This window comes from Zalophus californianus, chromosome 1, assembly GCF_009762305.2.
Source record: "Zalophus californianus isolate mZalCal1 chromosome 1, mZalCal1.pri.v2, whole genome shotgun sequence".
Lineage (NCBI taxonomy): Eukaryota > Metazoa > Chordata > Mammalia > Carnivora > Otariidae > Zalophus > Zalophus californianus.
The window spans coordinates 36,660,080-36,673,868 of NC_045595.1; the positions used below are offsets into that span (position 1 = coordinate 36,660,080).

Genomic DNA, 13,789 nt, shown 5'->3' on the forward strand with positions numbered 1-13,789 from the left:
CTGTTGACAAGAATGTCAGTAGGGGTGATATTTTGGGGAGACGATGTCACGGTTCCCACCCCTTTAGTAGACAGGTCTGAGAAAGATGGAAAGGAACATGCAAAGGTGTCAGGTGCAGGGAGGGAGGGCATGCAGGCTATGCTGGGTAATGGGAGCAAAGGCTCACAGGCAGTGTGTCACACGGATAGTGTGTGCAAAAGAGCTGGTGTGATTTAGAGGGACAGGAAGAAGGTATGAGTGAACCAGAATGCTAAGAGGGGCAGGGTAGAGGTAAGTGGCCAGGGCTGGATCATACCATGCCTTACAGATTACAGCCAAGAGTCTGAGATGACCTGATTTGTAATTTAAGATCCTACATCACTTAAGTTTATATTCTCCAATTCTTCTCAAAGTATCCAAATGACTATGAGTTTTAGAGATGCACTGAGATGTACTTCTATCCTTAACCTCACAGGTTCCTGTGACAGTGGTCTGGACAGCCTAAGAGCCCAGGGTTAGACATAGTCCCCTCCGCTTCCCCTACATCTTCTAGGCTCCTCCGCATCTCTATGCCACACAAAACAAACAACACAAATTTCCATCCCTGAAGGAGACTCTACTTTGCTTAATGATAAAGCCAGCCACTAACTACTGAGCACTCTTTATGGGCTCACCATTCTTCCAAGTGCTTTGTATCTATTAACTTGTTCCATCTACTCATCCTCATGTAGTCAAGAAAACTGAGTCAAAGGAAGACTAATCATTTTGACCACAGTCACAGAAGTGGTCAGTGGCAGAGCAAGAATCTTGAGTCAGTGTCCTTGACAGCTAGATGACAGTCCTCCCCAGCAGGCATGTGGACATTCAATCCAACTCTTTATTTCACCCATGGAAGCATTGGAGAGACTGAGTAAATGCTGTCCTGAACTGTTGTACGTTCTGCTGGTGCACAAGTCATACTTCCGCACGTCACACATCAATATCCTTCAAATCACCTTTGTGTGTCAAATACGGACTTCTGAGATCAGCTAATGAAGAAACATCCCAAGATACCACACGGTAGGACTGCCTGCATGCCTGGCAGTTTGGTTTCCATAGCATTGCCATAATGAAATATTTCATTTCCCCTCTTATTATATTATAAAAAGCAGTGGAAAATGGGGCAAAAAACCCGTAAGTGTTAACACTAGAGGTACAAAGCACATCTTTACTACAACAAAGCTCAGGATGAAAATCATTGCATGCATGAAAATAATCAACCACTCGCTTGCTAAACTGCCTACTGGACTTCGCTGGTCAAGTGTTCAACTGTGAACAAAGAGATAGTAATTTTACAACTGAGTGTACAATATCTTAGAAATATATTATAGGAAATGGGCCAATGGCACAGTATAGTTAGTACAGTGCTTATTTTGGTTCTTGTTTGTTTTGCTGAGAAGAGAACCCCTTTATAAAAGGTAAGTCTATTATTCGACTTTTGGGCATTTCACTTTTATTTGAGAATAGGGAGCCAAATGCATGTACTAGTTTTCTTCTTCACTGCTGGAACATAAATATTTTGACATTAGATCATATCATGCATCCTACCCTATTCTAGCCTACTCTGTCCCCATTTGACAAGCGAACGTACACTCACACACAGACATATAGAAACCTACCTAACTGTTCTAACCTATCAGAGCTCAGCATTTACAGAGAAGTTCACTTACCTTTACTAGTAAGTATTCTCTTGACCTCCTTTTCTTTTCACTGTAATAATCTTCGGATTTGGTTTGCCATGCACAGATGTCATCTTTTTCTTTCACACATTCTTTCTTCCGGATTTCTCATCAAAACCTGTAACACAGAAAAGACAGGTTCCTTAATTTCTGTATGCACACAGGAAAAAACTAGAGCTCTCAAATCGGTGACACTTCTAATTTATTTCCAATTTTCCCTTGGCTGACTACAGTTTAATCACAGTTTCAGAAATTTACCTAATGAGATTTAAAATAGAGCTATCTCAAAATACAAATGAAATCAAGGCTATTCTCAACAACTAGAGATCTGGTACTGATTTGGCCTCCGACATAATGCATTTCATTGAAGAGATGGTGTCGCTGTCTCTGGAGGGGAGATTCTGCAGGGCTAAAACTTATCTACAGTCAGTTGTAAAATCAGGGTTGTGAAAGTGGGAAAAATCAATAAAACCTCACCTCAGAATCCATGTTCCAGAATAACTGGAACCAGGATGGTGCTCCCCAATCTCATTTTTAATAGCTGTCAGTTGTGAAGAGAAGGAAATGCATGTCATGAATACTGATGAAATTTAGTGTGTATGTTGTGTCATAAGATGCTCATTTAAATGTATTTGTCATTTTCGCTATAAAAGAAAAGGAAACAGCTATTCCTCAGAAGCTCTCCTGGGGTCAGGAAGTGCGCTTCTCCTTGTCAACTACGGGCCAAACTGTTTCACACACACCAGTGTGTAAAAACTGGACAAGATGAGGAAGCAGCTGGTGTGGCATTCACTGGTTTGCCATGTGGGTAAATAAAACTCAACTGTCTGACCAGCCCCAAGGCACCTCCCCATTCCACCTGCCCCTCAGCTCGCCCTGGACAAGGACACAGGGATGAAGTGGAATACGGCGGCAGGAAGCAAAAAGAACTAGGTACGATTTGTTCATCAGCACCTTGACCCCTGTCTCCTTACTGATGCCATATGGCCCATCCATATTTTCTAACAGGAGCTCCACCACCATGACAGCATGGTATAGGCTGGGAGTTTCCTGCAGGCAATATTTTCAGTATGTTTTAGGACAAAAATAGATTTGTTTCCCTTGCCAAAGGAGACATTTAGAAAAATGTTTCTATTGATGCTGTCAAAGAGATTACTGCCTATGTTTTCTTCTAAGAATTTTATGGTTTCAGGTCTCACATTTAGCCTTTAGTCCGTTTTATGGTTGTGTCTGGTGTAGGAAAGTGGTCCAGTTTCATTCTTTTGCATGTAGCTGCCGATTTTCCCAACACCATTTGTTGGAGAGATGGTCTTTTTCCTACTGGAAAGATTCTTGCCTCCTCTGTCATAGATTAATTAACCATATAATCATGGGTTTATTTCTGGGCTCTCTATTCTGTTCCATAGATCTATATATCTACTTTTGTGCCAGTACCATACTGTTTTGATTACTAGAGCTTTGTAGTATATCTTGACATATGTGATTGCGATAGCTCCCATTTTGTTCTTTTTCAAGATTGCTCTAAAAGCCTCACTTTAACTTAATCACCTCTTCAATGGCTTTATCTCCAAATATAGTGACATTCTGAAATATTAGGGGGTCAGAGCTTCACCATATGAACTGTAGAACACAATTTAGCCCGGGCCACCCACTAAGTAACTACTTCTGGTGCCAAAACAATGCAAACCCAGGTACGCGAAAAGTGACAAAGCTGCTACACACCATCAACTTTCAGTGTCACTCAAAGGATTTAAAACCCTCTAGTATTTGAATTCAGGCATCTAAGGGTCTACTACAGGTTTTACATTTAAAAAAATAAAAGAGGGAAAAGTCAGGATGCAAGAAACTTCGGTCATGATGGTCTAAACCAGGGGTCAGAAAATGATTGCCTGTGAATTAAATCCAGCCTGCTGCCTGTTTCTGCAAGCACAGTTTTTTCTGGCACACAGCCACATCTAGTCATTTAAAGACTGTCTATGGTTGTTCTGGAGCTATGATTGCAAGGTTGAAGAGCTGCACCAGAGACACAAGGCCAAAAGTATTTACTACCTGGCCCTTCACAGAGAGAGCTCACTAACTCCTGCTTTAAACTACGTTGGTTGGGTCTCTTTATTGTAGGACTTTTCAGGTTCTGGAAAATATATATTTCAAACTTCAAGGGGAGGACACACAATAAAACTGCATCTTGCGTAGGCAGTGATTTCTAAAGTCAGCTGAAACTGAACACTGTATATGGTCACAATTAACACTGGGGATCCCTTAAGGAAAGTGCCACACCATGGAGTCTACCATTGCACATCATCATCAATATGGCCAGTTTTTTCCTCCCAAGTTGCAACAGATAAAATTGTTTTTGAGCACCACATGAAAGAGTTCGCTTTTTTTTTTATGGGCCACTTGTATACAAAGATGCTTACCTTTAAATAATAGAACAACTCTCAGCATGATGAGATACTTGAAAGAATAGCTACCAAGGAATGGGGATTCAAGATACCGACTCACACTTAACATCTTGAATTTGCCGATATGTACTTGATCTGACTTTGCTGAAGGTTGTTGGGTTGGGTTTTTTTTTTTTTTTTTGCATTGTTTCTCAACTTAACCTCTCCCATCTCATGTCCCCCGAGCCCCCAATACCAGAAGTTGTAATAGGTCCTGTGTTCCATGGAACGCATTTAGGAAAATGCAGAAATACTCAAACCATGGGTATCATAGATCAATCAATTAGACAGAAGACAAGTATGATGCTTTCCAGCACTAATTATGAGAAGTGTAGGACAAAGCCACAATAAGACACCACTTCATATCCATTAGGTGGGCTATTTCCAAAATGAAAAAAAGGAAGTCGTGAAAATGTGGAAAAGTTAGAACCCCTGCACATTGCAAAGAGGAGTGTAAAATGGTACAGCCATTATGGGAAGTTCTGGCTAGGAAGTTCCTTAAAAAATTAAACATAGAATTACCATAAGATCCAGGAATTCCACTTCTGGGTATATACCCCAAGGAATTGAAAGCACGAACTCGAATGGACAGTTGTACACCTGTTCATAGCTGCATTATATGTTATATTGTTCACAGTAGCCCAAAGACAGAACTAACCCAAGTGTCCACTGACAGGTAAGTGAATAAACAAAATGTGGTGTATACATGCAACGGCACAGTATTCGTTTTTAAAAAGAATGGAATCCTGATACATGGTACATTGTGGGTGAATTTCAAAAACACTATAGTAAGTGGAATAAGGCAGATGCAAAAGGACAAATATTATACGATGCTTGCTTGTATGGGGTACTTAGAATGGTCAAATTCATAGAGATAGAGAGTAGACTAGAGGTTATCAGAGGACAAGGGGACTGAGGAATGGAAGTTATTGTTTAATGGGCATAGAGTTTCAATCTGGAATGATGAAAAAGTTCTGGAGATAGATGGTGATGATGGTTGCAAAACCCTGTGAATATACTTACTGCCACTGAATTGCACATTTAAAAATAGTTAGAATGGGGGGGGCGCGCCTGGGTAGTTCGGTCAGTTGGGCGCCTGACTCTTGGTTTTGGCTCAGGTCATGATCTTGGAGTTGTGGGATCCAGCCCTGTGTTGGGCTCTTCACTCAGAGTGGAGTCTGCTTGAGATTCTCTCTCCTCTCCCTCTGCCCCTCCCTATGCTCACGTGAGCTCTCCCTAAAATAAAATAAATAAAATCTTAAAAAATAAAAATAGAATGGTAAATTTGACTTTATGTATATTTTACCACAGTAAAAGAAATGCTCAGGAAAAAAATTAAAAGGAGGGTAGGAGCATAATTGCAGGGATGGGGATGGAGAAGGCCTAAATTGTTTATACAGAATGTCTCATTCTGCTAAAAAATATGAGCAGCTGACAAATCCTTGGCTTGCTTAGGTGACAATATTGTAGCTTGGAAGACAGAGGAAGCAACAAGGGGAAGTGTTATTCCAGGAAGACCTTTTGGGCAATAGAGAAATGAAGCAGAAAAGTGGTCACATCCCCTTGGAGTTCAAAGTGGTATTGGCAGGGATGCTGGAGTCCTCACTCGGCTCCTCCAGGGCCTGACTGCGCATCCAGCTCAGCCTCACTGCCCCCACCTCCATGCTCAACCCCTGCTCACCTTCCCATTCACCCCATCCACTGTGCACTCAGCAGCCTGAGTGAGGGCGAAAATACAGCATTATGCAGAAGATAATGCGACAAACTCCTTTCCACATGCCCATCACTCAAAATGAACTAATGTTGTTCTTCACGTTCATCTACTCTTTTAAGAAATAGAACCACACAGAATTTAAACCGCCCCAGTTCACGATGCATATGCCTGTGTGTGTTTGTGTGTTATGTGTATCCAAAACAATATATCCTACAGTCTTGTGGTTTTTACACTTTTTTAAAAATTGTATCATGTTGTATATTACACTGTAGTCAACACTATTTTTGAGATATTTTCACTTTGCTCCATACAGATCAGATCTAGGTCATTAATTCTTGTATAGCACTCTATCATACAACCGTATCATAGTTTCATTTTCCTTTCCCGGACTGATGGCTATTTGGACGATGTCCAGTTTTTGGTCCTAACAAAGGATGTTCCGGTGCACACCCTTCACAGTCCTCCTTCGGGTCCCAGATCTCTCTGTTCAGTGACAGCAGCTGTCCCAGCACATTCATATTGCAGCAGCACTATGTACCTGCAGGACGTTCTCCTCAAGTGCAACTCTCTTGGGGGCATGTGGAAATGGGGGAGAGTTCTTTTGTGAGTTGGGGGTGGAGTAGGGCTGAGATGCTAAATTTTCTACCGGTGCATGAAAGTCCTGAGGGACAAAGACTTGTCCCTCGCACAATGCCAAGAGCCCCTCCTTGGAGAAACACTGTTGATTGCTTACGGTCTGCAACAGAATCTGTTGTAGAATATGTGGATTTTCAAGTCTAACTAGAGAATGACAACTTACTCTCCCAAGTGCCTGTTTATCTCAACTCCTTGCCAAGTTTGACTTGTCTAACTCAACCTTTTGAATTTCTGCTACTCCAATAGGCATATCGCTATAATAGGTATAAAATGCTATCCTGGCATTTCTTGCCTTCATCAGGGATGTGGAAAGCCTTTTCACATTTTCATTGCTCATTCATGTCTCCCCCTCAGGAAAGTGCCTGTGAGTAAGTAGCCATTTTTCTACTAGGTAGTTTGAGTTTTCCTTACCAATTTATAGACTAGACGTTTGCTAGAGAGTCTAGAAATGTAGCTTTTGTTTGTTACATCAGGTTGCAAATATCTTCTATTGGCTTGTCAACTGCCATTTCATTTTATGATGTTATTTGCAGAAGTTGTACATTTTGATACAGTGAAATCCATCAAGCTCATTATTCTTGAGGATGATATTTGTGTCTCTAGCTTATAAAATCCACTTTATCCTAAGGGTATAAAGATACCTTATTTTTTCCCTCCCTCACAGGTTTTGAATTTTTACATTCTATATTTAGGTTTTCAATTTATCTCAATTTATTTTTGTACAAAGTGTAAATTAGGACGCTTCTGATAACTCTGATACTCATTTACCTTTGATAGTCTATGTTTTCCACTCTGAATTTCAATGGCTCCTGCGTCACATAGGAGGGTCCATATATGTTCAGTCCATCACTGGGCTCTCTATTCTCTCCCACTGGTCTATTCGTAATCCAATCCCCCTTCACTAATAACACAGTGTCTTAATTACTATGGCTTTATAAGAAATTTTGATAACTAGGGGAAACCCTCATTCCTTTTTCTTCTTTTGCAAACCTCTCTTATTAAATTCTTGAATTTTTACATTTCCATTCAATTTTAGAATGCTGTTGGGATTTTGTTTAGAATTGCAATGAATTTAGAAATCCTTTTTTGATAAAAATCAGTATTTTATAATACTGATCTTCCCTTTCCATGTATATGGTAGATCTGACCATTTCTTTAGTTCTTCTTTTGTGGTTTCCGATGACGTTTTCTCCTGAAGGAGTTGCACATTTTTTAAAAACTTGACTCTAGTTTCTATGTAGTTTTGAGTGCTGAAGTGATTTTTTTCTAAAAACCCAAATCTGAAGATATCAACTATCCCTCCTTGAATGTAGGTCTCCTGAGGCTTTCTATTACACTTAAAATAGAATCCAAGCTACTTACTGTGGCATGATTACAGTATGTGGCTTAGCCCTGTCTTCCTCTTGAACTTTATCTTGAATCTCATGTTAGTCATTAAGCTTTAGCCATGCCGGTTTTCTTTATACACCCTGAACATATCAAGCTAACTCCACCTCAGGACCCTGCCCGTATACAGCTTCCTTTTAATGCAAACTTGTTCCCCAGATACGGTTTCTTCTTGCCACTAAGGTCTCAGGTCAGATGTCATCTCTCACACTGTCCCTTCCTACCAGAGAATGGCCCTTAAATCATTCATAATGGCATAGCTCCTTCATTTCTTCACAGTACTTGTCACCATTTGAAATTAACTTGTTAAACTCTATTGGTGTTTCCCCATTATAGACCATAAGCCCTACACAAACAGGGACCCTGCTGTCTTATTCTCTCCTGTGTCCTCAGCACTTCAAACAGTGCCTGGCACACACAAGGTATTCAATGAATAGGTGTTGAATAAATGAGTGAGCAAATAAATGAACTAACTTGGACCTCACCTCGTCCCCTGGTTGATCCTTCTATGTTCTCTTATATCAACAAAGAGTGTTCCCTTTCTCCCACTGGCCATACACGTCACTCAAGCAAATAAATAATATTCTGTAGACATTTCTAGTCTCCCAAAGAAATAGCTTGACTGCAGGAATACTTTAAAAAAGGAATTCTGAAGGATTTGTGTTCTGCAAATCCAGGTTTCTAAGTTATATAGAACAGTGGAGGCCCCATTCTCTCATTCACCCCCTATTTCTACCCCCAGGGAAAACCATTGACAATTTCTTTGTGTGGAGTCACCAACTTTTTACACATTTACTTAGTATCTCTCTCTTTCTCTACCTACCTACCTATCTATATTATCTATTTATCACAGGTTAGAGAATTTGAATGATTCTTTTTTTTCTTTTATTCTTATTGACAAACTTATTTTTCAATGGATGCATGAGTTTGTTAAGAAAGCTATACTGAACTGATTAATCGTGGAACATTATATCAAAAACCAATGATGTACTATACCTTGGCTAATTGAATTTAAATAAAGAAAAAAGAAAGTTAAAAATAGAACGACCTTATGATCCAGCAATTGCACTACTAGGTATTTACCCAAAGGATACAAAAATATAGATTCAATGGGACACATGCACCCCAATGTTTATAGCAGCATTATCAACAATAGCCAAACTATGAAGAGAGCTCAAATGTCCATCGACTGATGAATGAATAAAGAAGACGTGGTTTATATATACCATGGAAAAGAATAAAATTTTGCCATTTGCAATGACACGGATGGAGCTAGAGTGTATTATGCTAAGCGAAATAAGTCAGATTAAGACAAATACCGTATGATCTCACTCATGTAAATTTAAGAAAGAAAATAGATGAACATGTGGGAAAGGGGAAAAGAAAAAAAGGACAGAGGGAAAAAAGCCATAAGAGACTCCTAATGACAGAGAACAAACTGAGGGTTGATATAGGGAGGTGGGGGTGGGAGTGGGCTAGATGGGTGATGGTATTAAGGAGGGCACTTGTTATGATGAGCACTGGGTGTTGTATGTAAAGGATGAATCACTGAATTCTACTCCAAAAACTAATACTGCATTGTATGTTCACTGAGGTTTAAATCAAAAAAAAAAAAAAGAAAGAAAAAAAAGAAAGAAAGAAAGAAAAAAAGAAAAGGAAAAAGAAAAAAGAAAGCAGATTCCTGCTCCCACCTCTAGAGTTGATTTCACAAACCAGGGATGGGCCCCAGAAATCTTCATTTTCAACAAGGACTCTCAATGACTCTGAGGCAGGTGACCCAAAAACCACTCTTTGGGAAATGCTCATCCAAGTCAAGGCAAGGTAACACCATCCTTATTTAAGACCGTGTCTCCTCTTGAACACCAGGGGGCAGAGGGAGCCACATGTATGTCCAGTGTTAAGATGTCACATCCCCTTTGTTCAAAAAGAGGGTGTAGCAGATTCTGCATCTCCATCAGGTCCCCAAGAATCTAATAGCTTATGAAGCCACATAAACCATCAGGGAAACAGCTCAAAACTGGCCCCGAGGAAACGTGAGCTCTCCACTCCACACTGCCCTGGCACCTCAGTTTCTTCACATGCAAAATGAGAAGTTGGATCCGATCATTCAACAAGCCCCTTCCCACCCTAGCATTTTATGAGAAACTTCAACATCTCATGGATTTCTTTGGGCTATGGCTGATTTTTTTTTTCCTGTACCTTCCAAACTATCTAGGATGGGCTTGTATTATTTTTATAATGCAAAAGAATCCTAAATATTTTAAAAGATTTTTCTCGTTCCTCCAGCAGGATGTTCACAAGCTGAAATGTTTCTGTTTCAGTGCTCATGTTCACTACTCTCCATGAATACAAAGAAACAACAAAAATCTCAATGTACCTAGGTCAGGGCAATTTAATGCCATTCTTGCTTGTTTGAAACAAATTTAAAATTTGCTTAAGTAGGCAAAATTGAATCTGTGACTCTATACAAGATGATAAACATGGGAATTAAACAGCCCAAAGATTCAGTCTTAGCCCAAATCTCATACCACATGGAGAAATGAGCAATACTTAAATATTTAATATTACCCTGTAATTTTTTTTTTTTTTTACACTTCAGAGCTTCAAAATGTCTGACAAAGTAATCCCCAAGCCATAATTAACAAAAGGAAGCAAGCTTCCAAAAAGTCTTCCAGAGCAAAAGTAAACTCCTCAAAGCATGTCCCCTGCCGTGAGCGTGTTGGGCACAGTGACATACCGGCAATAAACAATAGCAGCCAGAAAGAGTTTGGCTATTGCCCTGGACTGATGTCTGTGGAAAATGGCTTTAGGAAAAGAAGGTTGTGATTAGGAAATCACGACATTTCCAGCACCCACGTATTAGCATGTCTAGACAATCACAGAAGAGAGATGACAGGGTCTTTACAACTGGAGTTCCCCTCACAGGATATTTACAAATACTTAACTGCTATTCCAACCTTCAGAGTAATTTGGTCACTGTCCTACTGGTGGACCAAGGATGCAGACACCCAAACCTGTCACTGCAGGTGGTCTCCTAAGAAAGACTTCCATCAGCTCATTGTTGCTCACGCCATAAAACCGTGTATTCTTCCCATCCTCCCCACCCCCGCCAAAACTTGCCATTCCTCAAACCCCGGCAGCACTGTCTCTAGGAAACGTCACTCTATTTGTTCGTACCTCTTTATTTCCAATGCCACCAGTCCACTCTAAGCCTGATCATCTTTCCCTTAGCCTATTTCAGCAGGCTTCTTATTAATTTCCCCACCTGACACGAGACAATCTCTTCTTCACGTAGTGGCCATATTTACACATCAGATAATTTCTTCCCCCCGCTTTAAACTCTTCAGGGTCTTCTCATTTTCTTTTTTTTTTTTTTAAAGATTTTACTTTTTTTATTTTCTTCTCATTTTCATGGAATAAATCTTCAACTCTACCCCCTCTCCACCACTGTAGCCCCATTTCATGACGGTCTTCCTTTCACTCTTGATACTTCCCACATTGGTTTCCTTTCCCTTCCTTACTTTGCCAAGCCCATTCTCGCTTGCTGTCCCCACTGCCCTGATCACTGTTTCTCTAGATTGTCACATAGCTGGTTCCATCTCGTCATCCTAACTCAACATGCATGATGTTCCCTGACCACTATAGCCTAAATAATATCAACCCACTTTTGTGTTATTCTCTACCCCTGTTTATTTCCTGTATGATCCTGAAATTACATTGTTTACTTGATTGCTACTCACCCCTCCACTAGAATGTAAGCTTCCTAAGGAGAGAGAACTTGCTTGTCCCATTCACTGCTAAATTCCCAGAGCCCAGGACAATGCACATAGTACTCAGTGACTTTTTGTCAAATGAATGCCTGTGTTGTTTTAGATTAAATCAGGACCCAGCTTTTCAGTGCTCCCTGTCCCCTCAGAATCAAAACTCAATTTCTGGCCCAGGATACAAGTTGTTAATTTGCAGAAGAGACATATGCCTCTCTATGAATATCTGCATTGTTACTCTACAACTAGGCTAGATTCTCCAACACAGGGCTCATTGCTCTGAAAGCAGAGGATTCTCTGGAGATGTCAAATGAAATTCAAACCTCATTGACAAGCTCAGATGATTTGTACAGTGTGTCTTGACTTGGAGGAACGATTGTGTAGGTTGTCACTGCTGGAAGTGAAGTGCTTAGTCTGAGTGGGTTGATCAGTACATCACATGGACTGAGGCAGGTAGATATTTTTAAAACACTAAGGAAATTTGCTAGGATATTCTGTGCTCTTAGCTAGGCATTCAACAGGGGGAAAGTTCATTTTGGGTCCAGGTAAGAGGCTCAACTAATTTTTATTGTGCCCAAATCAAGGTAATTTCATTCTGACTTACAGGGTGAACCATATAATGGTAGCGACAGTCAATTTTCTGCACAGTATCATGATTTATAAATAATTTTTACAAATTCGTCCTCTCTTTTGTTTCTTAGGGAAGTTCCGAAGGTTGGCCAAATGTATTTACTATACCTATTTTAATATTATGTATATGAGACTCATAATCTAACAATGGGTAAATATTGAACATCGATTTGGAATCTAGATCTTGGAAGATCAGATTCTAGAGTACTAATGAACCAACAAAAGATACTGCAAAAGAAATTTTAAAAATCAACTTTGTTGAGGTATAATTTGCATACAATAAACTACTCCCACTTCAAGTGTTCAGTTCATCAGATATTGACATAGACACTTTTATACCTATCACCACAATCAAGATAAAGAATATTTCTATCCCCTGAAATGTTCCTTCATGTTCCTATGTACTATATCCTCCCCCTTACTTCCTACCTTTGCCCCAGGTAACCACTGCTCTGCTTTCTGTCATTATATATTAGTGTGCTTTTTCTAGAATTTCATAGGAATTGAATCATATAGTCAGAACTTTTTTGTGTGTCTGGCTCCTTCTGCTCAGCATAATATCTTTGAGAAACACCCATGTTGTTACACATATTAATAGTTTGCTCTTTTTAAAATTGTTTTGCTTTATTTTGAAGTATTCTATTGTATGGCTATACCCCCAAATGGTTTAGCCATTCATATCCTGATGGATATTTGGATTGTTTCTTGTTTGGAGTTATCATAAATGTAACGGTATGAACACTCCAGTACAAATCTTTGTAGGGATTTGTACATTTGTTCACTTCTTTTCTGTAAATACCTTGGAGGAGAATGGCTAGGTCTTATAATAAAGGTGTTTTTAATCTTAAAAAACTGAAAACTGCATTCTAAAATGGTTTTACCATTTTGTATTCCCACCAGCAGTGTTTGAAAGTTCTAGCTCTTCCACGTCCTTAGCTACACTTGGTATTGCCACTCTTTTAATTTTAGCCATTTTAATAAGTATTTGCTGGTATCTCATTGTGGTTTGAATTTGTATTTCCTTGATGCTAATAATATTGAGCACCCTCTTACATGCTTATTGCCCATTTGTATAACTTATGCAAAGTGCAATTTTAGAGATAGGAAATATAAGTAATTTTATCTCTTCTGTGCAAGACTTTGCTTTACTTGAGAAGCAATTTTGAAAAATGTAACCCAAAAAAGGATACAGAAAATATGCAAACTATAAAGATAAAATATATTGAGGCTATGCTAAAAGTAATGAAAACAATAATATGGTCCACATTTTATTGGCACTGTATTCTGTACTATGTGTTCATCTAATGCTCTAAGAAACCAGGGGGCCTGAATTTGCAGAAAGGCGCTGAGATTGAATTAACTTGATCTCAGCAAAGAAGGAAAAGGCTTGGCTCTCTTCGGTTCCAATTATTTCTCTCTTCGCAAGACTTCATTTTATAGACCATAGGCTCAATTATTCACAGTATCTTTTTTTATCTAGCCTTGTAAAACTGTAAGGTGAATCATTATAAAATTAATATT

At 39.4% G+C, this 13,789-nt stretch overlaps 1 protein-coding gene across 1 annotated transcript in view; it reads right to left on the bottom strand.

Moving 5' to 3' along the window:
• FRMD4B (FERM domain containing 4B) overlaps nucleotides 1-13,789 on the bottom strand; it is a 319,908-nt gene that overhangs the window by 221,541 nt on the left and 84,578 nt on the right. The window contains exon 2 of the mRNA XM_027585166.2: nucleotides 1,689-1,815. The gene's annotated coding sequence lies outside the window, so the exon portion shown is untranslated. The remainder of the gene's footprint in view (nucleotides 1-1,688; nucleotides 1,816-13,789) is intronic.